This window comes from Corythoichthys intestinalis, chromosome 10, assembly GCF_030265065.1.
Source record: "Corythoichthys intestinalis isolate RoL2023-P3 chromosome 10, ASM3026506v1, whole genome shotgun sequence".
Taxonomy (NCBI): Eukaryota; Metazoa; Chordata; class Actinopteri; order Syngnathiformes; family Syngnathidae; genus Corythoichthys; species Corythoichthys intestinalis.
Genome location: NC_080404.1, coordinates 3775608 through 3800438, shown reverse-complemented (window position 1 = coordinate 3800438; position 24831 = coordinate 3775608).

Here is a 24831-nt window from a genome sequence, read left to right as displayed (position 1 = left end):
CAAAATTACATTTCTCGGCCATATCGCATAGATCTCACTGTGAAAAGGCTTAAATGGCTTTTTTGACCTAAGTTTGAGGATTGCGCTCAAATCAAATGTCCTAGAACCAAATTTCCACATGTAACTACTAGATTGTGATACAATACACTAATGGGTGAAGTTTGGTTTACTTCTGCGCAGCGGTTTGGGAGTTAACATCAAAATTACATTTCTCGGCCATATCGCATAGATCTCACTGTGAAAAGGCTTAAATGGCTTTTTTGACCTAAGTTTAATAATTGCGCTCAAACCAAATGTCCTTGAACGAAATTTTAAAATGTAACTACTAGAATGTGATACAATACACTATTGGGTGAAGTTTGGTTGACTTCTGCGCAGCGGTTTGGGAGTTAACATCAAAATTACATTTCTCGGCCATATCGCATAGATCTCACTGTGAAAAGGCTTAAATGGCTTTTTTGACCTAAGTTTGAGGATTGCGCTCAAATCAAATGTCCTAGAACCAAATTTCCACATGTAACTACTAGATTGTGATACAATACACTAATGGGTGAAGTTTGGTTGACTTCTGCGCAGCGGTTTGGGAGTTAACATCAAAATTACATTTCTCGGCCATATCGCATAGATCTCACTGTGAAAAGGCTTAAATGGCTTTTTTGACCTAAGTTTGAGGATTGCGCTCAAATCAAATGTCCTATAACCAAATTTCCACATGTAACTACTAGATTGTGATACAATACACTAATGGGTGAAGTTTGGTTGACTTCTGCGCAGCGGTTTGGGAGTTAACATCAAAATTACATTTCTCGGCCATATCGCATAGATCTCACTGTGAAAAGGCTTAAATGACTTTTTTAATTAAGTTTGATGATTGCGTTCAAACAAAATGTCCTAGAACAAAATTTTCAAATGTAACTACTAGATTGTGATACAATACACTATTGGGTGAAGTTTGGTTGACTTCTGCGCAGCGGTTTGGGAGTTAACATCAAAATTACATTTCTCGGCCATATCGCATAGATCTCACTGTGAAAAGGCTTAAATGGCTTTTTTGACCTAAGTTTGAGGATTGCGCTCAAATCAAATGTCCTAGAACCAAATTTCCACATGTAACTACTAGATTGTGATACAATACACTAATGGGTGAAGTTTGGTTTACTTCTGCGCAGCGGTTTGGGAGTTAACATCAAAATTACATTTCTCGGCCATATCGCATAGATCTCACTGTGAAAAGGCTTAAATGGCTTTTTTGACCTAAGTTTAATAATTGCGCTCAAACCAAATGTCCTAGAACGAAATTTTAAAATGTAACTACTAGAATGTGATACAATACACTATTGGGTGAAGTTTGGTTGACTTCTGCGCAGCGGTTTGGGAGTTAACATCAAAATTACATTTCTCGGCCATATCGCATAGATCTCACTGTGAAAAGGCTTAAATGGCTTTTTTGACCTAAGTTTGAGGATTGCGCTCAAATCAAATGTCCTAGAACCAAATTTCCACATGTAACTACTAGATTGTGATACAATACACTAATGGGTGAAGTTTGGTTGACTTCTGCGCAGCGGTTTGGGAGTTAACATCAAAATTACATTTCTCGGCCATATCGCATAGATCTCACTGTGAAAAGGCTTAAATGACTTTTTTAATTAAGTTTGATGATTGCGCTCAAACAAAATTTCCTAGAACAAAATTTTCAAATGTAACTACTAGATTGTGATACAATACACTATTGGGTGAAGTTTGGTTGACTTCTGCGCAGCGGTTTGGGAGTTAACATCAAAATTACATTTCTCGGCCATATCGCATAGATCTCACTGTGAAAAGGCTTAAATGACTTTTTTAATTAAGTTTGATGATTGCGTTCAAACAAAATGTCCTAGAACAAAATTTTCAAATGTAACTACTAGATTGTGATACAATACACTATTGGGTGAAGTTTGGTTGACTTCTGCGCAGCGGTTTGGGAGTTAACATCAAAATTACATTTCTCGGCCATATCGCATAGATCTCACTGTGAAAAGGCTTAAATGGCTTTTTTGACCTAAGTTTAAAGATTGCGCTCAAACCAAATGTCCTAGAACGAAATTTTCAAATGTAACTACTAGATTGTGATACAATACACTAATGGGTGAAGTTTGGTTGACTTCTGCGCAGCGGTTTGGGAGTTAACATCAAAATTACATTTCTCGGCCATATCGCATAGATCTCACTGTGAAAAGGCTTAAATGGCTTTTTTGACCTAAGTTTGAGGATTGCGCTCAAATCAAATGTCCTATAACCAAATTTCCACATGTAACTACTAGATTGTGATACAATACACTATTGGGTGAAGTTTGGTTGACTTCTGCGCAGCGGTTTGGGAGTTAACATCAAAATTACATTTCTCGGCCATATCGCATAGATCTCACTGTGAAAAGGCTTAAATGGCTTTTTTGACCTAAGTTTGAGGATTGCGCTCAAATCAAATGTCCTAGAACCAAATTTCCACATGTAACTACTAGATTGTGATACAATACACTAATGGGTGAAGTTTGGTTTACTTCTGCGCAGCGGTTTGGGAGTTAACATCAAAATTACATTTCTCGGCCATATCGCATAGATCTCACTGTGAAAAGGCTTAAATGGCTTTTTTGACCTAAGTTTAATAATTGCGCTCAAACCAAATGTCCTTGAACGAAATTTTAAAATGTAACTACTAGAATGTGATACAATACACTATTGGGTGAAGTTTGGTTGACTTCTGCGCAGCGGTTTGGGAGTTAACATCAAAATTACATTTCTCGGCCATATCGCATAGATCTCACTGTGAAAAGGCTTAAATGGCTTTTTTGACCTAAGTTTGAGGATTGCGCTCAAATCAAATGTCCTAGAACCAAATTTCCACATGTAACTACTAGATTGTGATACAATACACTAATGGGTGAAGTTTGGTTGACTTCTGCGCAGCGGTTTGGGAGTTAACATCAAAATTACATTTCTCGGCCATATCGCATAGATCTCACTGTGAAAAGGCTTAAATGGCTTTTTTGACCTAAGTTTGAGGATTGCGCTCAAATCAAATGTCCTATAACCAAATTTCCACATGTAACTACTAGATTGTGATACAATACACTAATGGGTGAAGTTTGGTTGACTTCTGCGCAGCGGTTTGGGAGTTAACATCAAAATTACATTTCTCGGCCATATCGCATAGATCTCACTGTGAAAAGGCTTAAATGACTTTTTTAATTAAGTTTGATGATTGCGCTCAAACAAAATTTCCTAGAACAAAATTTTCAAATGTAACTACTAGATTGTGATACAATACACTATTGGGTGAAGTTTGGTTGACTTCTGCGCAGCGGTTTGGGAGTTAACATCAAAATTACATTTCTCGGCCATATCGCATAGATCTCACTGTGAAAAGGCTTAAATGACTTTTTTAATTAAGTTTGATGATTGCGTTCAAACAAAATGTCCTAGAACAAAATTTTCAAATGTAACTACTAGATTGTGATACAATACACTATTGGGTGAAGTTTGGTTGACTTCTGCGCAGCGGTTTGGGAGTTAACATCAAAATTACATTTCTCGGCCATATCGCATAGATCTCACTGTGAAAAGGCTTAAATGGCTTTTTTGACCTAAGTTTGACGATTGCGCTCAAACAAAATGTCCTAGAACAAAATTTTCAAATGTAACTACTAGATTGTGATACAATACACTATTGGGTGAAGTTTGGTTGACTTCTGCGCAGCGGTTTGGGAGTTAACATCAAAATTACATTTCTCGGCCATATCGCATAGATCTCACTGTGAAAAGGCTTAAATGACTTTTTTAATTAAGTTTGATGATTGCGTTCAAACAAAATGTCCTAGAACAAAATTTTTAAATGTAACTACTAGATTGTGATACAATACACTATTGGGTGAAGTTTGGTTGACTTCTGCGCAGCGGTTTGGGAGTTAACATCAAAATTACATTTCTCGGCCATATCGCATAGATCTCACTGTGAAAAGGCTTAAATGGCTTTTTTGACCTAAGTTTGAGGATTGCGCTCAAATCAAATGTCCTAGAACCAAATTTCCACATGTAACTACTAGATTGTGATAAAATACACTAATGGGTGAAGTTTGGTTGACTTCTGCGCAGCGGTTTGGGAGTTAACATCAAAATTACATTTCTCGGCCATATCGCATAGATCTCACTGTGAAAAGGCTTAAATGACTTTTTTAATTAAGTTTGATGATTGCGCTCAAACAAAATTTCCTAGAACAAAATTTTCAAATGTAACTACTAGATTGTGATACAATACACTATTGGGTGAAGTTTGGTTGACTTCTGCGCAGCGGTTTGGGAGTTAACATCAAAATTACATTTCTCGGCCATATCGCATAGATCTCACTGTGAAAAGGCTTAAATGACTTTTTTAATTGTTTGATGATTGCGTTCAAACAAAATGTCCTAGAACAAAATTTTCAAATGTAACTACTAGATTGTGATACAATACACTATTGGGTGAAGTTTGGTTGACTTCTGCGCAGCGGTTTGGGAGTTAACATCAAAATTACATTTCTCGGCCATATCGCATAGATCTCACTGTGAAAAGGCTTAAATGGCTTTTTTGACCTAAGTTTGAGGATTGCGCTCAAATCAAATGTCCTATAACCAAATTTCCACATGTAACTACTAGATTGTGATACAATACACTAATGGGTGAAGTTTGGTTGACTTCTGCGCAGCGGTTTGGGAGTTAACATCAAAATTACATTTCTCGGCCATATCGCATAGATCTCACTGTGAAAAGGCTTAAATGACTTTTTTAATTAAGTTTGATGATTGCGCTCAAACAAAATTTCCTAGAACAAAATTTTCAAATGTAACTACTAGATTGTGATACAATACACTATTGGGTGAAGTTTGGTTGACTTTTGCGCAGCGGTTTGGGAGTTAACATCAAAATTACATTTCTCGGCCATATCGCATAGATCTCACTGTGAAAAGGCTTAAATGACTTTTTTAATTAAGTTTGATGATTGCGTTCAAACAAAATGTCCTAGAACAAAATTTTCAAATGTAACTACTAGATTGTGATACAATACACTATTGGGTGAAGTTTGGTTGACTTCTGCGCAGCGGTTTGGGAGTTAACATCAAAATTACATTTCTCGGCCATATCGCATAGATCTCACTGTGAAAAGGCTTAAATGGCTTTTTTGACCTAAGTTTGAGGATTGCGCTCAAACAAAATGTCCTAGAACAAAATTTTCAAATGTAACTACTAGATTGTGATACAATACACTATTGGGTGAAGTTTGGTTGACTTCTGCGCAGCGGTTTGGGAGTTAACATCAAAATTACATTTCTCGGCCATATCGCATAGATCTCACTGTGAAAAGGCTTAAATGACTTTTTTAATTAAGTTTGATGATTGCGTTCAAACAAAATGTCCTAGAACAAAATTTTTAAATGTAACTACTAGATTGTGATACAATACACTATTGGGTGAAGTTTGGTTGACTTCTGCGCAGCGGTTTGGGAGTTAACATCAAAATTACATTTCTCGGCCATATCGCATAGATCTCACTGTGAAAAGGCTTAAATGGCTTTTTTGACCTAAGTTTGAGGATTGCGCTCAAATCAAATGTCCTAGAACCAAATTTCCACATGTAACTACTAGATTGTGATAAAATACACTAATGGGTGAAGTTTGGTTGACTTCTGCGCAGCGGTTTGGGAGTTAACATCAAAATTACATTTCTCGGCCATATCGCATAGATCTCACTGTGAAAAGGCTTAAATGACTTTTTTAATTAAGTTTGATGATTGCGCTCAAACAAAATTTCCTAGAACAAAATTTTCAAATGTAACTACTAGATTGTGATACAATACACTATTGGGTGAAGTTTGGTTGACTTCTGCGCAGCGGTTTGGGAGTTAACATCAAAATTACATTTCTCGGCCATATCGCATAGATCTCACTGTGAAAAGGCTTAAATGACTTTTTTAATTAAGTTTGATGATTGCGTTCAAACAAAATGTCCTAGAACAAAATTTTCAAATGTAACTACTAGATTGTGATACAATACACTATTGGGTGAAGTTTGGTTGACTTCTGCGCAGCGGTTTGGGAGTTAACATCAAAATTACATTTCTCGGCCATATCGCATAGATCTCACTGTGAAAAGGCTTAAATGGCTTTTTTGACCTAAGTTTGAGGATTGCGCTCAAATCAAATGTCCTAGAACCAAATTTCCACATGTAACTACTAGATTGTGATAAAATACACTAATGGGTGAAGTTTGGTTGACTTCTGCGCAGCGGTTTGGGAGTTAACATAAAAATTACATTTCTCGGCCATATCGCATAGATCTCACTGTGAAAAGGCTTAAATGACTTTTTTAATTAAGTTTGATGATTGCGCTCAAACAAAATTTCCTAGAACAAAATTTTCAAATGTAACTACTAGATTGTGATACAATACACTATTGGGTGAAGTTTGGTTGACTTCTGCGCAGCGGTTTGGGAGTTAACATCAAAATTACATTTCTCGGCCATATCGCATAGATCTCACTGTGAAAAGGCTTAAATGGCTTTTTTGACCTAAGTTTGAGGATTGCGCTCAAATCAAATGTCCTATAACCAAATTTCCACACGTAACTACTAGATTGTGATACAATACACTAATGGGTGAAGTTTGGTTGACTTCTGCGCAGCGGTTTGGGAGTTAACATCAAAATTACATTTCTCGGCCATATCGCATAGATCTCACTGTGAAAAGGCTTAAATGACTTTTTTAATTAAGTTTGATGATTGCGTTCAAACAAAATGTCCTAGAACACAATTTTTAAATGTAACTACTAGATTGTGATACAATACACTATTGGGTGAAGTTTGGTTGACTTCTGCGCAGCGGTTTGGGAGTTAACATCAAAATTACATTTCTCGGCCATATCGCATAGATCTCACTGTGAAAAGGCTTAAATGGCTTTTTTGACCTAAGTTTGAGGATTGCGCTCAAATCAAATGTCCTAGAACCAAATTTCCACATGTAACTACTAGATTGTGATAAAATACACTAATGGGTGAAGTTTGGTTGACTTCTGCGCAGCGGTTTGGGAGTTAACATCAAAATTACATTTCTCGGCCATATCGCATAGATCTCACTGTGAAAAGGCTTAAATGACTTTTTTAATTAAGTTTGATGATTGCGCTCAAACAAAATTTCCTAGAACAAAATTTTCAAATGTAACTACTAGATTGTGATACAATACACTATTGGGTGAAGTTTGGTTGACTTCTGCGCAGCGGTTTGGGAGTTAACATCAAAATTACATTTCTCGGCCATATCGCATAGATCTCACTGTGAAAAGGCTTAAATGGCTTTTTTGACCTAAGTTTGAGGATTGCGCTCAAATCAAATGTCCTATAACCAAATTTCCACATGTAACTACTAGATTGTGATACAATACACTAATGGGTGAAGTTTGGTTGACTTCTGCGCAGCGGTTTGGGAGTTAACATCAAAATTACATTTCTCGGCCATATCGCATAGATCTCACTGTGAAAAGGCTTAAATGACTTTTTTAATTAAGTTTGATGATTGCGTTCAAACAAAATGTCCTAGAACAAAATTTTTAAATGTAACTACTAGATTGTGATACAATACACTATTGGGTGAAGTTTGGTTGACTTCTGCGCAGCGGTTTGGGAGTTAACATCAAAATTACATTTCTCGGCCATATCGCATAGATCTCACTGTGAAAAGGCTTAAATGGCTTTTTTGACCTAAGTTTGAGGATTGCGCTCAAATCAAATGTCCTAGAACCAAATTTCCACATGTAACTACTAGATTGTGATAAAATACACTAATGGGTGAAGTTTGGTTGACTTCTGCGCAGCGGTTTGGGAGTTAACATCAAAATTACATTTCTCGGCCATATCGCATAGATCTCACTGTGAAAAGGCTTAAATGACTTTTTTAATTAAGTTTGATGATTGCGCTCAAACAAAATTTCCTAAAACAAAATTTTCAAATGTAACTACTAGATTGTGATACAATACACTATTGGGTGAAGTTTGGTTGACTTCTGCGCAGCGGTTTGGGAGTTAACATCAAAATTACATTTCTCGGCCATATCGCATAGATCTCACTGTGAAAAGGCTTAAATGGCTTTTTTGACCTAAGTTTGAGGATTGCGCTCAAATCAAATGTCCTATAACCAAATTTCCACACGTAACTACTAGATTGTGATACAATACACTAATGGGTGAAGTTTGGTTGACTTCTGCGCAGCGGTTTGGGAGTTAACATCAAAATTACATTTCTCGGCCATATCGCATAGATCTCACTGTGAAAAGGCTTAAATGACTTTTTTAATTAAGTTTGATGATTGCGTTCAAACAAAATGTCCTAGAACAAAATTTTTAAATGTAACTACTAGATTGTGATACAATACACTATTGGGTGAAGTTTGGTTGACTTCTGCGCAGCGGTTTGGGAGTTAACATCAAAATTACATTTCTCGGCCATATCGCATAGATCTCACTGTGAAAAGGCTTAAATGGCTTTTTTGACCTAAGTTTGAGGATTGCGCTCAAATCAAATGTCCTAGAACCAAATTTCCACATGTAACTACTAGATTGTGATAAAATACACTAATGGGTGAAGTTTGGTTGACTTCTGCGCAGCGGTTTGGGAGTTAACATCAAAATTACATTTCTCGGCTATATCGCATAGATCTCACTGTGAAAAGGCTTAAATGACTTTTTTAATTAAGTTTGATGATTGCGCTCAAACAAAATTTCCTAGAACAAAATTTTCAAATGTAACAACTAGATTGTGATACAATACACTATTGGGTGAAGTTTGGTTGACTTCTGCGCAGCGGTTTGGGAGTTAACATCAAAATTACATTTCTCGGCCATATCGCATAGATCTCACTGTGAAAAGGCTTAAATGACTTTTTTAATTAAGTTTGATGATTGCGTTCATACAAAATGTCCTAGAACAAAATTTTCAAATGTAACTACTAGAATGTGATACAATACACTATTGGGTGAAGTTTGGTTGACTTCTGCGCAGCGGTTTGGGAGTTAACATCAAAATTACATTTCTCGGCCATATCGCATAGATCTCACTGTGAAAAGGCTTAAATGGCTTTTTTGACCTAAGTTTGAGGATTGCGCTCAAATCAAATGTCCTAGAACCAAATTTCCACATGTAACTACTAGATTGTGATAAAATACACTAATGGGTGAAGTTTGGTTGACTTCTGCGCAGCGGTTTGGGAGTTAACATCAAAATTACATTTCTCGGCCATATCGCATAGATCTCACTGTGAAAAGGCTTAAATGACTTTTTTAATTAAGTTTGATGATTGCGCTCAAACAAAATTTCCTAGAACAAAATTTTCAAATGTAACTACTAGATTGTGATACAATACACTATTGGGTGAAGTTTGGTTGACTTCTGCGCAGCGGTTTGGGAGTTAACATCAAAATTACATTTCTCGGCCATATCGCATAGATCTCACTGTGAAAAGGCTTAAATGGCTTTTTTGACCTAAGTTTGAGGATTGCGCTCAAATCAAATGTCCTATAACCAAATTTCCACATGTAACTACTAGATTGTGATACAATACACTAATGGGTGAAGTTTGGTTGACTTCTGCGCAGCGGTTTGGGAGTTAACATCAAAATTACATTTCTCGGCCATATCGCATAGATCTCACTGTGAAAAGGCTTAAATGACTTTTTTAATTAAGTTTGATGATTGCGTTCAAACAAAATGTCCTAGAACAAAATTTTTAAATGTAACTACTAGATTGTGATACAATACACTATTGGGTGAAGTTTGGTTGACTTCTGCGCAGCGGTTTGGGAGTTAACATCAAAATTACATTTCTCGGCCATATCGCATAGATCTCACTGTGAAAAGGCTTAAATGGCTTTTTTGACCTAAGTTTGAGGATTGCGCTCAAATCAAATGTCCTAGAACCAAATTTCCACATGTAACTACTAGATTGTGATAAAATACACTAATGGGTGAAGTTTGGTTGACTTCTGCGCAGCGGTTTGGGAGTTAACATCAAAATTACATTTCTCGGCCATATCGCATAGATCTCACTGTGAAAAGGCTTAAATGACTTTTTTAATTAAGTTTGATGATTGCGCTCAAACAAAATTTCCTAGAACAAAATTTTCAAATGTAACTACTAGATTGTGATACAATACACTATTGGGTGAAGTTTGGTTGACTTCTGCGCAGCGGTTTGGGAGTTACATCAAAATTACATTTCTCGGCCATATCGCATAGATCTCACTGTGAAAAGGCTTAAATGACTTTTTTAATTAAGTTTGATGATTGCGTTCAAACAAAATGTCCTAGAACAAAATTTTCAAATGTAACTACTAGATTGTGATACAATACACTATTGGGTGAAGTTTGGTTGACTTCTGCGCAGCGGTTTGGGAGTTAACATCAAAATTACATTTCTCGGCCATATCGCATAGATCTCACTGTGAAAAGGCTTAAATGGCTTTTTTTGACCTAAGTTTGAGGATTGCGCTCAAATCAAATGTCCTAGAACCAAATTTCCACATGTAACTACTAGATTGTGATAAAATACACTAATGGGTGAAGTTTGGTTGACTTCTGCGCAGCGGTTTGGGAGTTAACATCAAAATTACATTTCTCGGCCATATCGCATAGATCTCACTGTGAAAAGGCTTAAATGACTTTTTTAATTAAGTTTGATGATTGCGCTCAAACAAAATTTCCTAGAACAAAATTTTCAAATGTAACTACTAGATTGTGATACAATACACTATTGGGTGAAGTTTGGTTGACTTCTGCGCAGCGGTTTGGGAGTTAACATCAAAATTACATTTCTCGGCCATATCGCATAGATCTCACTGTGAAAAGGCTTAAATGGCTTTTTTGACCTAAGTTTGAGGATTGCGCTCAAATCAAATGTCCTATAACCAAATTTCCACACGTAACTACTAGATTGTGATACAATACACTAATGGGTGAAGTTTGGTTGACTTCTGCGCAGCGGTTTGGGAGTTAACATCAAAATTACATTTCTCGGCCATATCGCATAGATCTCACTGTGAAAAGGCTTAAATGACTTTTTTAATTAAGTTTGATGATTGCGTTCAAACAAAATGTCCTAGAACAAAATTTTTAAATGTAACTACTAGATTGTGATACAATACACTATTGGGTGAAGTTTGGTTGACTTCTGCGCAGCGGTTTGGGAGTTAACATCAAAATTACATTTCTCGGCCATATCGCATAGATCTCACTGTGAAAAGGCTTAAATGGCTTTTTTGACCTAAGTTTGAGGATTGCGCTCAAATCAAATGTCCTAGAACCAAATTTCCACATGTAACTACTAGATTGTGATAAAATACACTAATGGGTGAAGTTTGGTTGACTTCTGCGCAGCGGTTTGGGAGTTAACATCAAAATTACATTTCTCGGCCATATCGCATAGATCTCACTGTGAAAAGGCTTAAATGACTTTTTTAATTAAGTTTGATGATTGCGCTCAAACAAAATTTCCTAGAACAAAATTTTCAAATGTAACTACTAGATTGTGATACAATACACTATTGGGTGAAGTTTGGTTGACTTCTGCGCAGCGGTTTGGGAGTTAACATCAAAATTACATTTCTCGGCCATATCGCATAGATCTCACTGTGAAAAGGCTTAAATGACTTTTTTAATTAAGTTTGATGATTGCGTTCATACAAAATGTCCTAGAACAAAATTTTCAAATGTAACTACTAGAATGTGATACAATACACTATTGGGTGAAGTTTGGTTGACTTCTGCGCAGCGGTTTGGGAGTTAACATCAAAATTACATTTCTCGGCCATATCGCATAGATCTCACTGTGAAAAGGCTTAAATGGCTTTTTTGACCTAAGTTTGAGGATTGCGCTCAAATCAAATGTCCTAGAACCAAATTTCCACATGTAACTACTAGATTGTGATAAAATGCACTAATGGGTGAAGTTTGGTTGACTTCTGCGCAGCGGTTTGGGAGTTAACATCAAAATTACATTTCTCGGCCATATCGCATAGATCTCACTGTGAAAAGGCTTAAATGACTTTTTTAATTAAGTTTGATGATTGCGCTCAAACAAAATTTCCTAGAACAAAATTTTCAAATGTAACTACTAGATTGTGATACAATACACTATTGGGTGAAGTTTGGTTGACTTCTGCGCAGCGGTTTGGGAGTTAACATCAAAATTACATTTCTCGGCCATATCGCATAGATCTCACTGTGAAAAGGCTTAAATGGCTTTTTAGACCTAAGTTTGAGGATTGCGCTCAAATCAAATGTCCTATAACCAAATTTCCACATGTAACTACTAGATTGTGATACAATACACTAATGGGTGAAGTTTGGTTGACTTCTGCGCAGCGGTTTGGGAGTTAACATCAAAATTACATTTCTCGGCCATATCGCATAGATCTCACTGTGAAAAGGCTTAAATGACTTTTTTAATTAAGTTTGATGATTGCGCTCAAACAAAATTTCCTAGAACAAAATTTTCAAATGTAACTACTAGATTGTGATACAATACACTATTGGGTGAAGTTTGGTTGACTTCTGCGCAGCGGTTTGGGAGTTAACATCAAAATTACATTTCTCGGCCATATCGCATACATATCACTGTGAAAAGGCTTAAATGACTTTTTTAATTAAGTTTGATGATTGCGTTCAAACAAAATGTCCTAGAACAAAATTTTCAAATGTAACTACTAGATTGTGATACAATACACTATTGGGTGAAGTTTGGTTGACTTCTGCGCAGCGGTTTGGGAGTTAACATCAAAATTACATTTCTCGGCCATATCGCATAGATCTCACTGTGAAAAGGCTTAAATGGCTTTTTTGACCTAAGTTTGAGGATTGCGCTCAAACAAAATGTCCTAGAACAAAATTTTCAAATGTAACTACTAGATTGTGATACAATACACTATTGGGTGAAGTTTGGTTGACTTCTGCGCAGCGGTTTGGGAGTTAACATCAAAATTACATTTCTCGGCCATATCGCATAGATCTCACTGTGAAAAGGCTTAAATGACTTTTTTAATTAAGTTTGATGATTGCGTTCAAACAAAATGTCCTGGAACAAAATTTTTAAATGTAACTACTAGATTGTGATACAATACACTATTGGGTGAAGTTTGGTTGACTTCTGCGCAGCGGTTTGGGAGTTAACATCAAAATTACATTTCTCGGCCATATCGCATAGATCTCACTGTGAAAAGGCTTAAATGGCTTTTTTGACCTAAGTTTGAGGATTGCGCTCAAATCAAATGTCCTAGAACCAAATTTCCACATGTAACTACTAGATTGTGATAAAATACACTAATGGGTGAAGTTTGGTTGACTTCTGCGCAGCGGTTTGGGAGTTAACATCAAAATTACATTTCTCGGCCATATCGCATAGATCTCACTGTGAAAAGGCTTAAATGACTTTTTTAATTAAGTTTGATGATTGCGCTCAAACAAAATTTCCTAGAACAAAATTTTCAAATGTAACTACTAGATTGTGATACAATACACTATTGGGTGAAGTTTGGTTGACTTCTGCGCAGCGGTTTGGGAGTTAACATCAAAATTACATTTCTCGGCCATATCGCATAGATCTCACTGTGAAAAGGCTTAAATGACTTTTTTAATTAAGTTTGATGATTGCGTTCAAACAAAATGTCCTAGAACAAAATTTTCAAATGTAACTACTAGATTGTGATACAATACACTATTGGGTGAAGTTTGGTTGACTTCTGCGCAGCGGTTTGGGAGTTAACATCAAAATTACATTTCTCGGCCATATCGCACTGTGAAAAGGCTTAAATGGCTTTTTTGACCTAAGTTTGAGGATTGCGCTCAAATCAAATGTCCTATAACCAAATTTCCACATGTAACTACTAGATTGTGATACAATACACTAATGGGTGAAGTTTGGTTGACTTCTGCGCAGCGGTTTGGGAGTTAACATCAAAATTACATTTCTCGGCCATATCGCATAGATCTCACTGTGAAAAGGCTTAAATGACTTTTTTAATTAAGTTTGATGATTGCGTTCAAACAAAATGTCCTAGAACAAAATTTTTAAATGTAACTACTAGATTGTGATACAATACACTATTGGGTGAAGTTTGGTTGACTTCTGCGCAGCGGTTTGGGAGTTAACATCAAAATTACATTTCTCGGCCATATCGCATAGATCTCACTGTGAAAAGGCTTAAATGGCTTTTTTGACCTAAGTTTGAGGATTGCGCTCAAATCAAATGTCCTAGAACCAAATTTCCACATGTAACTACTAGATTGTGATAAAATACACTAATGGGTGAAGTTTGGTTGACTTCTGCGCAGCGGTTTGGGAGTTAACATCAAAATTACATTTCTCGGCCATATCGCATAGATCTCACTGTGAAAAGGCTTAAATGACTTTTTTAATTAAGTTTGATGATTGCGCTCAAACAAAATTTCCTAGAACAAAATTTTCAAATGTAACTACTAGATTGTGATACAATACACTATTGGGTGAAGTTTGGTTGACTTCTGCGCAGCGGTTTGGGAGTTACATCAAAATTACATTTCTCGGCCATATCGCATAGATCTCACTGTGAAAAGGCTTAAATGACTTTTTTAATTAAGTTTGATGATTGCGTTCAAACAAAATGTCCTAGAACAAAATTTTCAAATGTAACTACTAGATTGTGATACAATACACTATTGGGTGAAGTTTGGTTGACTTCTGCGCAGCGGTTTGGGAGTTAACATCAAAATTACATTTCTCGGCCATATCGCATAGATCTCACTGTGAAAAGGCTTAAATGGCTTTTTTGACCTAAGTTTGAGGATTGCGCTCAAATCAAATGTCCTAGAACCAAATTTCCACATGTAACTACTAGATTGTGATAAAATACACTAATGGGTGAAGTTTGGTTGACTTCTGCGCAGCGGTTTGGGAGTTAACATCAAAATTACATTTCTCGGCCATATCGCATAGATCTCACTGTGAAAAGGCTTAAATGACTTTTTTAATTAAGTTTGATGATTGCGTTCAAACAAAATGTCCTAGAACAAAATTTTCAAATGTAACTACTAGAATGTGATACAATACACTATTGGGTGAAGTTTGGTTGACTTCTGCGCAGCGGTTTGGGAGTTAACATCAAAATTACATTTCTCGGCCATATCGCATAGATCTCACTGTGAAAAGGCTTAAATGACTTTTTTAATTAAGTTTGATGATTGCGCTCAAACAAAATTTCCTAGAACAAAATTTTCAAATGTAACTACTAGATTGTGATACAATACACTATTGGGTGAAGTTTGGTTGACTTCTGCGCAGCGGTTTGGGAGTTAACATCAAAATTACATTTCTCGGCCATATCGCATAGATCTCACTGTGAAAAGGCTTAAATGGCTTTTTTGACCTAAGTTTGAGGATTGCGCTCAAATCAAATGTCCTATAACCAAATTTCCACATGTAACTACTAGATTGTGATACAATACACTAATGGGTGAAGTTTGGTTGACTTCTGCGCAGCGGTTTGGGAGTTAACATCAAAATTACATTTCTCGGCCATATCGCATAGATCTCACTGTGAAAAGGCTTAAATGACTTTTTTAATTAAGTTTGATGATTGCGTTCAAACAAAATGTCCTAGAACAAAATTTTTAAATGTAACTACTAGATTGTGATACAATACACTATTGGGTGAAGTTTGGTTGACTTCTGCGCAGCGGTTTGGGAGTTAACATCAAAATTACATTTCTCGGCCATATCGCATAGATCTCACTGTGAAAAGGCTTAAATGGCTTTTTTGACCTAAGTTTGAGGATTGCGCTCAAATCAAATGTCCTAGAACCAAATTTCCACATGTAACTACTAGATTGTGATAAAATACACTAATGGGTGAAGTTTGGTTGACTTCTGCGCAGCGGTTTGGGAGTTAACATCAAAATTACATTTCTCGGCCATATCGCATAGATCTCACTGTGAAAAGGCTTAAATGACTTTTTTAATTAAGTTTGATGATTGCGCTCAAACAAAATTTCCTAGAACAAAATTTTCAAATGTAACTACTAGATTGTGATACAATACACTATTGGGTGAAGTTTGGTTGACTTCTGCGCAGCGGTTTGGGAGTTAACATCAAAATTACATTTCTCGGCCATATCGCATAGATCTCACTGTGAAAAGGCTTAAATGACTTTTTTAATTAAGTTTGATGATTGCGTTCATACAAAATGTCCTAGAACAAAATTTTCAAATGTAACTACTAGAATGTGATACAATACACTATTGGGTGAAGTTTGGTTGACTTCTGCGCAGCGGTTTGGGAGTTAACATCAAAATTACATTTCTCGGCCATATCGCATAGATCTCACTGTGAAAAGGCTTAAATGGCTTTTTTGACCTAAGTTTGAGGATTGCGCTCAAATCAAATGTCCTAGAACCAAATTTCCACATGTAACTACTAGATTGTGATAAAATACACTAATGGGTGAAGTTTGGTTGACTTCTGCGCAGCGGTTTGGGAGTTAACATCAAAATTACATTTCTCGGCCATATCGCATAGATCTCACTGTGAAAAGGCTTAAATGACTTTTTTAATTAAGTTTGATGATTGCGCTCAAACAAAATTTCCTAGAACAAAATTTTCAAATGTAACTACTAGATTGTGATACAATACACTATTGGGTGAAGTTTGGTTGACTTCTGCGCAGCGGTTTGGGAGTTAACATCAAAATTACATTTCTCGGCCATATCGCATAGATCTCACTGTGAAAAGGCTTAAATGGCTTTTTAGACCTAAGTTTGAGGATTGCGCTCAAATCAAATGTCCTATAACCAAATTTCCACATGTAACTACTAGATTGTGATACAATACACTAATGGGTGAAGTTTGGTTGACTTCTGCGCAGCGGTTTGGGAGTTAACATCAAAATTACATTTCTCGGCCATATCGCATAGATCTCACTGTGAAAAGGCTTAAATGACTTTTTTAATTAAGTTTGATGATTGCGTTCAAACAAAATGTCCTAGAACAAAATTTTTAAATGTAACTACTAGATTGTGATACAATACACTATTGGGTGAAGTTTGGTTGACTTCTGCGCAGCGGTTTGGGAGTTAACATCAAAATTACATTTCTCGGCCATATCGCATAGATCTCACTGTGAAAAGGCTTAAATGGCTTTTTTGACCTAAGTTTGAGGATTGCGCTCAAATCAAATGTCCTAGAACCAAATTTCCACATGTAACTACTAGATTGTGATAAAATACACTAATGGGTGAAGTTTGGTTGACTTCTGCGCAGCGGTTTGGGAGTTAACATCAAAATTACATTTCTCGGCCATATCGCATAGATCTCACTGTGAAAAGGCTTAAATGACTTTTTTAATTAAGTTTGATGATTGCGCTCAAACAAAATTTCCTAGAACAAAATTTTCAAATGTAACTACTAGATTGTGATACAATACACTATTGGGTGAAGTTTGGTTGACTTCTGCGCAGCGGTTTGGGAGTTACATCAAAATTACATTTCTCGGCCATATCGCATAGATCTCACTGTGAAAAGGCTTAAATGACTTTTTTAATTAAGTTTGATGATTGCGTTCAAACAAAATGTCCTAGAACAAAATTTTCAAATGTAACTACTAGATTGTGATACAATACACTATTCGGTGAAGTTTGGTTGACTTCTGCGCAGCGGTTTGGGAGTTAACATCAAAATTACATTTCTCGGCCATATCGCATAGATCTCACTGTGAAAAGGCTTAAATGGCTTTTTTGACCTAAGTTTGAGGATTGCGCTCAAATCAAATGTCCTAGAACCAAATTTCCACATGTAACTACTAGATTGTGATAAAATACACTAATGGGTGAAGTTTGGTTGACTTCTGCGCAGCGGTTTGGGAGTTAACATCAAAATTACATTTCTCGGCCATATCGCATAGATCTCACTGTGAAAAGGCTTAAATGACTTTTTTAATTAAGTTTGATGATTGCGCTCAAACAAAATTTCCTAGAACAAAATTTTCAAATGTAACTACTAGATTGTGATACAATACACTATTGGGTGAAGTTTGGTTGACTTCTGCGCAGCGGTTTGGGAGTTAACATCAAAATTACATTTCTCGGCCATATCGCATAGATCTCACTGTGAAAAGGCTTAAATGGCTTTTTTGACCTAAGTTTGAGGATTGCGCTCAAATCAAATGTCCTATAACCAAATTTCCACACGTAACTACTAGATTGTGATACAATACACTAATGGGTGAAGTTTGGTTGACTTCTGCGCAGCGGTTTGGGAGTTAACATCAAAATTACATTTCTCGGCCATATCGCATAGATCTCACTGTGAAAAGGCTTAAATGGCTTTTTTGACCTAAGTTTGAGGATTGCGCTCAAATCAAATGTCCTAGAACCAAATTTCCACATGTAACTACTAGATTGTGATAAAATACACTAATGGGTGAAGTTTGGTTAACTTCTGCGCAGCGGTTTGGGAGTTAACATCAAAATTACATTTCTCGGCCATATCGCATAGATCTCACTGTGAAAAGGCTTAAATGACTTTTTTAATTAAGTTTGATGATTACGTTCAAACAAAATGTCCTAGAACAAAATTTTTAAATGTAACTACTAGATTGTGATACAATACACTATTGGGTGAAGTTTGGTTGACTTCTGCGCAGCGGTTTGGGAGTTAACATCAAAATTACATTTCTCGGCCATATCGCATAGATCTCACTGTGAAAAGGCTTAAATGGCTTTTTTGACCTAAGTTTGAGGATTGCGCTCAAATCAAATGTCCTAGAACCAAATTTCCACATGTAACTACTAGATTGTGATAAAATACACTAATGGGTGAAGTTTGGTTGACTTCTGCGCAGCGGTTTGGGAGTTAACATCAAAATTACATTTCTCGGCCATATCGCATAGATCTCACTGTGAAAAGGCTTAAATGACTTTTTTAATTAAGTTTGATGATTGCGCTCAAACAAAATTTCCTAGAACAAAATTTTCAAATGTAACTACTAGATTGTGATACAATACACTATTGGGTGAAGTTTGGTTGACTTCTGCGCAGCGGTTTGGGAGTTAACATCAAAATTACATTTCTCGGCCATATCGCATAGATCTCACTGTGAAAAGGCTTAAATGACTTTTTTAATTAAGTTTGATGATTGCGTTCATACAAAATGTCCTAGAACAAAATTTTCAAATGTAACTACTAGAATGTGATACAATACACTATTGGGTGAAGTTTGGTTGACTTCTGCGCAGCGGTTTGGGAGTTAACATCAAAATTACATTTCTCGGCCATATCGCATAGATCTCACTGTGAAAAGGCTTAAATGGCTTTTTTGACCTAAGTTTGAGGATTACGCTCAAATCAAATGTCCTAGAACCAAATTTCCACATGTAACTACTAGATTGTGATAAAATGCACTAATGGGTGAAGTTTGGTTGACTTCTGCGCAGCGGTTTGGGAGTTAACATCAAAATTACATTTCTCGGCCATATCGCATAGATCTCACTGTGAAAAGGCTTAAATGACTTTTTTAATTAAGTTTGATGATTGCGCTCAAACAAAATTTCCTAGAACAAAATTTTCAAATGTAACTACTAGATTGTGATACAATACACTATTGGGTGAAGTTTGGTTGACTTCTGCGCAGCGGTTTGGGAGTTAACATCAAAATTACATTTCTCGGCCATATCGCATAGATCTCACTGTGAAAAGGCTTAAATGGCTTTTTTGACCTAAGTTTGAGGATTGCGCTCAAATCAAATGTCCTATAACCAAATTTCCACATGTAACTACTAGATTGTGATACAATACACTAATGGGTGAAGTTTGGTTGACTTCTGCGCAGCGGTTTGGGAGTTAACATCAAAATTACATTTCTCGGCCATATCGCATAGATCTCACTGTGAAAAGGCTTAAATGACTTTTTTAATTAAGTTTGATGATTGCGCTCAAACAAAATTTCCTAGAACAAAATTTTCAAATGTAACTACTAGATTGTGATACAATACACTATTGGGTGAAGTTTGGTTGACTTCTGCGCAGCGGTTTGGGAGTTAACATCAAAATTACATTTCTCGGCCATATCGCATAGATCTCACTGTGAAAAGGCTTAAATGACTTTTTTAATTAAGTTTGATGATTGCGTTCAAACAAAATGTCCTAGAACAAAATTTTCAAATGTAACTACTAGATTGTGATACAATACACTATTGGGTGAAGTTTGGTTGACTTCTGCGCAGCGGTTTGGGAGTTAACATCAAAATTACATTTCTCGGCCATATCGCATAGATCTCACTGTGAAAAGGCTTAAATGGCTTTTTTGACCTAAGTTTGACGATTGCGCTCAAACAAAATGTCCTAGAACAAAATTTTCAAATGTAACTACTAGATTGTGATACAATACACTATTGGGTGAAGTTTGGTTGACTTCTGCGCAGCGGTTTGGGAGTTAACATCAAAATTACATTTCTCGGCCATATCGCATAGATCTCACTGTGAAAAGGCTTAAATGACTTTTTTAATTAAGTTTGATGATTGCGTTCAAACAAAATGTCCTAGAACAAAATTTTTAAATGTAACTACTAGATTGTGATACAATACACTATTGGGTGAAGTTTGGTTGACTTCTGCGCAGCGGTTTGGGAGTTAACATCAAAATTACATTTCTCGGCCATATCGCATAGATCTCACTGTGAAAAGGCTTAAATGGCTTTTTTGACCTAAGTTTGAGGATTGCGCTCAAATCAAATGTCCTAGAACCAAATTTCCACATGTAACTACTAGATTGTGATAAAATACACTAATGGGTGAAGTTTGGTTGACTTCTGCGCAGCGGTTTGGGAGTTAACATCAAAATTACATTTCTCGGCCATATCGCATAGATCTCACTGTGAAAAGGCTTAAATGACTTTTTTAATTAAGTTTGATGATTGCGCTCAAACAAAATTTCCTAGAACAAAATTTTCAAATGTAACTACTAGATTGTGATACAATACACTATTGGGTGAAGTTTGGTTGACTTCTGCGCAGCGGTTTGGGAGTTAACATCAAAATTACATTTCTCGGCCATATCGCATAGATCTCACTGTGAAAAGGCTTAAATGACTTTTTTAATTGTTTGATGATTGCGTTCAAACAAAATGTCCTAGAACAAAATTTTCAAATGTAACTACTAGATTGTGATACAATACACTATTGGGTGAAGTTTGGTTGACTTCTGCGCAGCGGTTTGGGAGTTAACATCAAAATTACATTTCTCGGCCATATCGCATAGATCTCACTGTGAAAAGGCTTAAATGGCTTTTTTGACCTAAGTTTGAGGATTGCGCTCAAATCAAATGTCCTATAACCAAATTTCCACATGTAACTACTAGATTGTGATACAATACACTAATGGGTGAAGTTTGGTTGACTTCTGCGCAGCGGTTTGGGAGTTAACATCAAAATTACATTTCTCGGCCATATCGCATAGATCTCACTGTGAAAAGGCTTAAATGACTTTTTTAATTAAGTTTGATGATTGCGCTCAAACAAAATTTCCTAGAACAAAATTTTCAAATGTAACTACTAGATTGTGATACAATACACTATTGGGTGAAGTTTGGTTGACTTTTGCGCAGCGGTTTGGGAGTTAACATCAAAATTACATTTCTCGGCCATATCGCATAGATCTCACTGTGAAAAGGCTTAAATGACTTTTTTAATTAAGTTTGATGATTGCGTTCAAACAAAATGTCCTAGAACAAAATTTTCAAATGTAACTACTAGATTGTGATACAATACACTATTGGGTGAAGTTTGGTTGACTTCTGCGCAGCGGTTTGGGAGTTAACATCAAAATTACATTTCTCGGCCATATCGCATAGATCTCACTGTGAAAAGGCTTAAATGGCTTTTTTGACCTAAGTTTGAGGATTGCGCTCAAACAAAATGTCCTAGAACAAAATTTTCAAATGTAACTACTAGATTGTGATACAATACACTATTGGGTGAAGTTTGGTTGACTTCTGCGCAGCGGTTTGGGAGTTAACATCAAAATTACATTTCTCGGCCATATCGCATAGATCTCACTGTGAAAAGGCTTAAATGACTTTTTTAATTAAGTTTGATGATTGCGTTCAAACAAAATGTCCTAGAACAAAATTTTTAAATGTAACTACTAGATTGTGATACAATACACTATTGGGTGAAGTTTGGTTGACTTCTGCGCAGCGGTTTGGGAGTTAACATCAAAATTACATTTCTCGGCCATATCGCATAGATCTCACTGTGAAAAGGCTTAAATGGCTTTTTTGACCTAAGTTTGAGGATTGCGCTCAAATCAAATGTCCTAGAACCAAATTTCCACATGTAACTACTAGATTGTGATAAAATACACTAATGGGTGAAGTTTGGTTGACTTCTGCGCAGCGGTTTGGGAGTTAACATCAAAATTACATTTCTCGGCCATATCGCATAGATCTCACTGTGAAAAGGCTTAAATGACTTTTTTAATTAAGTTTGATGATTGCGCTCAAACAAAATTTCCTAGAACAAAATTTTCAAATGTAACTACTAGATTGTGATACAATACACTATTGGGTGAAGTTTGGTTGACTTCTGCGCAGCGGTTTGGGAGTTAACATCAAAATTACATTTCTCGGCCATATCGCATAGATCTCACTGTGAAAAGGCTTAAATGACTTTTTTAATTAAGTTTGATGATTGCGTTCAAACAAAATGTCCTAGAACAAAATTTTCAAATGTAACTACTAGATTGTGATACAATACACTATTGGGTGAAGTTTGGTTGACTTCTGCGCAGCGGTTTGGGAGTTAACATCAAAATTACATTTCTCGGCCATATCGCATAGATCTCACTGTGAAAAGGCTTAAATGGCTTTTTTGACCTAAGTTTGAGGATTGCGCTCAAATCAAATGTCCTAGAACCAAATTTCCACATGTAACTACTAGATTGTGATAAAATACACTAATGGGTGAAGTTTGGTTGACTTCTGCGCAGCGGTTTGGGAGTTAACATAAAAATTACATTTCTCGGCCATATCGCATAGATCTCACTGTGAAAAGGCTTAAATGACTTTTTTAATTAAGTTTGATGATTGCGCTCAAACAAAATTTCCTAGAACAAAATTTTCAAATGTAACTACTAGATTGTGATACAATACACTATTGGGTGAAGTTTGGTTGACTTCTGCGCAGCGGTTTGGGAGTTAACATCAAAATTACATTTCTCGGCCATATCGCATAGATCTCACTGTGAAAAGGCTTAAATGGCTTTTTTGACCTAAGTTTGAGGATTGCGCTCAAATCAAATGTCCTATAACCAAATTTCCACACGTAACTACTAGATTGTGATACAATACACTAATGGGTGAAGTTTGGTTGACTTCTGCGCAGCGGTTTGGGAGTTAACATCAAAATTACATTTCTCGGCCATATCGCATAGATCTCACTGTGAAAAGGCTTAAATGACTTTTTTAATTAAGTTTGATGATTGCGTTCAAACAAAATGTCCTAGAACACAATTTTTAAATGTAACTACTAGATTGTGATACAATACACTATTGGGTGAAGTTTGGTTGACTTCTGCGCAGCGGTTTGGGAGTTAACATCAAAATTACATTTCTCGGCCATATCGCATAGATCTCACTGTGAAAAGGCTTAAATGGCTTTTTTGACCTAAGTTTGAGGATTGCGCTCAAATCAAATGTCCTAGAACCAAATTTCCACATGTAACTACTAGATTGTGATAAAATACACTAATGGGTGAAGTTTGGTTGACTTCTGCGCAGCGGTTTGGGAGTTAACATCAAAATTACATTTCTCGGCCATATCGCATAGATCTCACTGTGAAAAGGCTTAAATGACTTTTTTAATTAAGTTTGATGATTGCGCTCAAACAAAATTTCCTAGAACAAAATTTTCAAATGTAACTACTAGATTGTGATACAATACACTATTGGGTGAAGTTTGGTTGACTTCTGCGCAGCGGTTTGGGAGTTAACATCAAAATTACATTTCTCGGCCATATCGCATAGATCTCACTGTGAAAAGGCTTAAATGGCTTTTTTGACCTAAGTTTGAGGATTGCGCTCAAATCAAATGTCCTATAACCAAATTTCCACATGTACCTACTAGATTGTGATACAATACACTAATGGGTGAAGTTTGGTTGACTTCTGCGCAGCGGTTTGGGAGTTAACATCAAAATTACATTTCTCGGCCATATCGCATAGATCTCACTGTGAAAAGGCTTAAATGACTTTTTTAATTAAGTTTGATGATTGCGTTCAAACAAAATGTCCTAGAACAAAATTTTTAAATGTAACTACTAGATTGTGATACAATACACTATTGGGTGAAGTTTGGTTGACTTCTGCGCAGCGGTTTGGGAGTTAACATCAAAATTACATTTCTCGGCCATATCGCATAGATCTCACTGTGAAAAGGCTTAAATGGCTTTTTTGACCTAAGTTTGAGGATTGCGCTCAAATCAAATGTCCTAGAACCAAATTTCCACATGTAACTACTAGATTGTGATAAAATACACTAATGGGTGAAGTTTGGTTGACTTCTGCGCAGCGGTTTGGGAGTTAACATCAAAATTACAATTCTCGGCCATATCGCATAGATCTCACTGTGAAAAGGCTTAAATGACTTTTTTAATTAAGTTTGATGATTGCGCTCAAACAAAATTTCCTAGAACAAAATTTTCAAATGTAACTACTAGATTGTGATACAATACACTATTGGGTGAAGTTT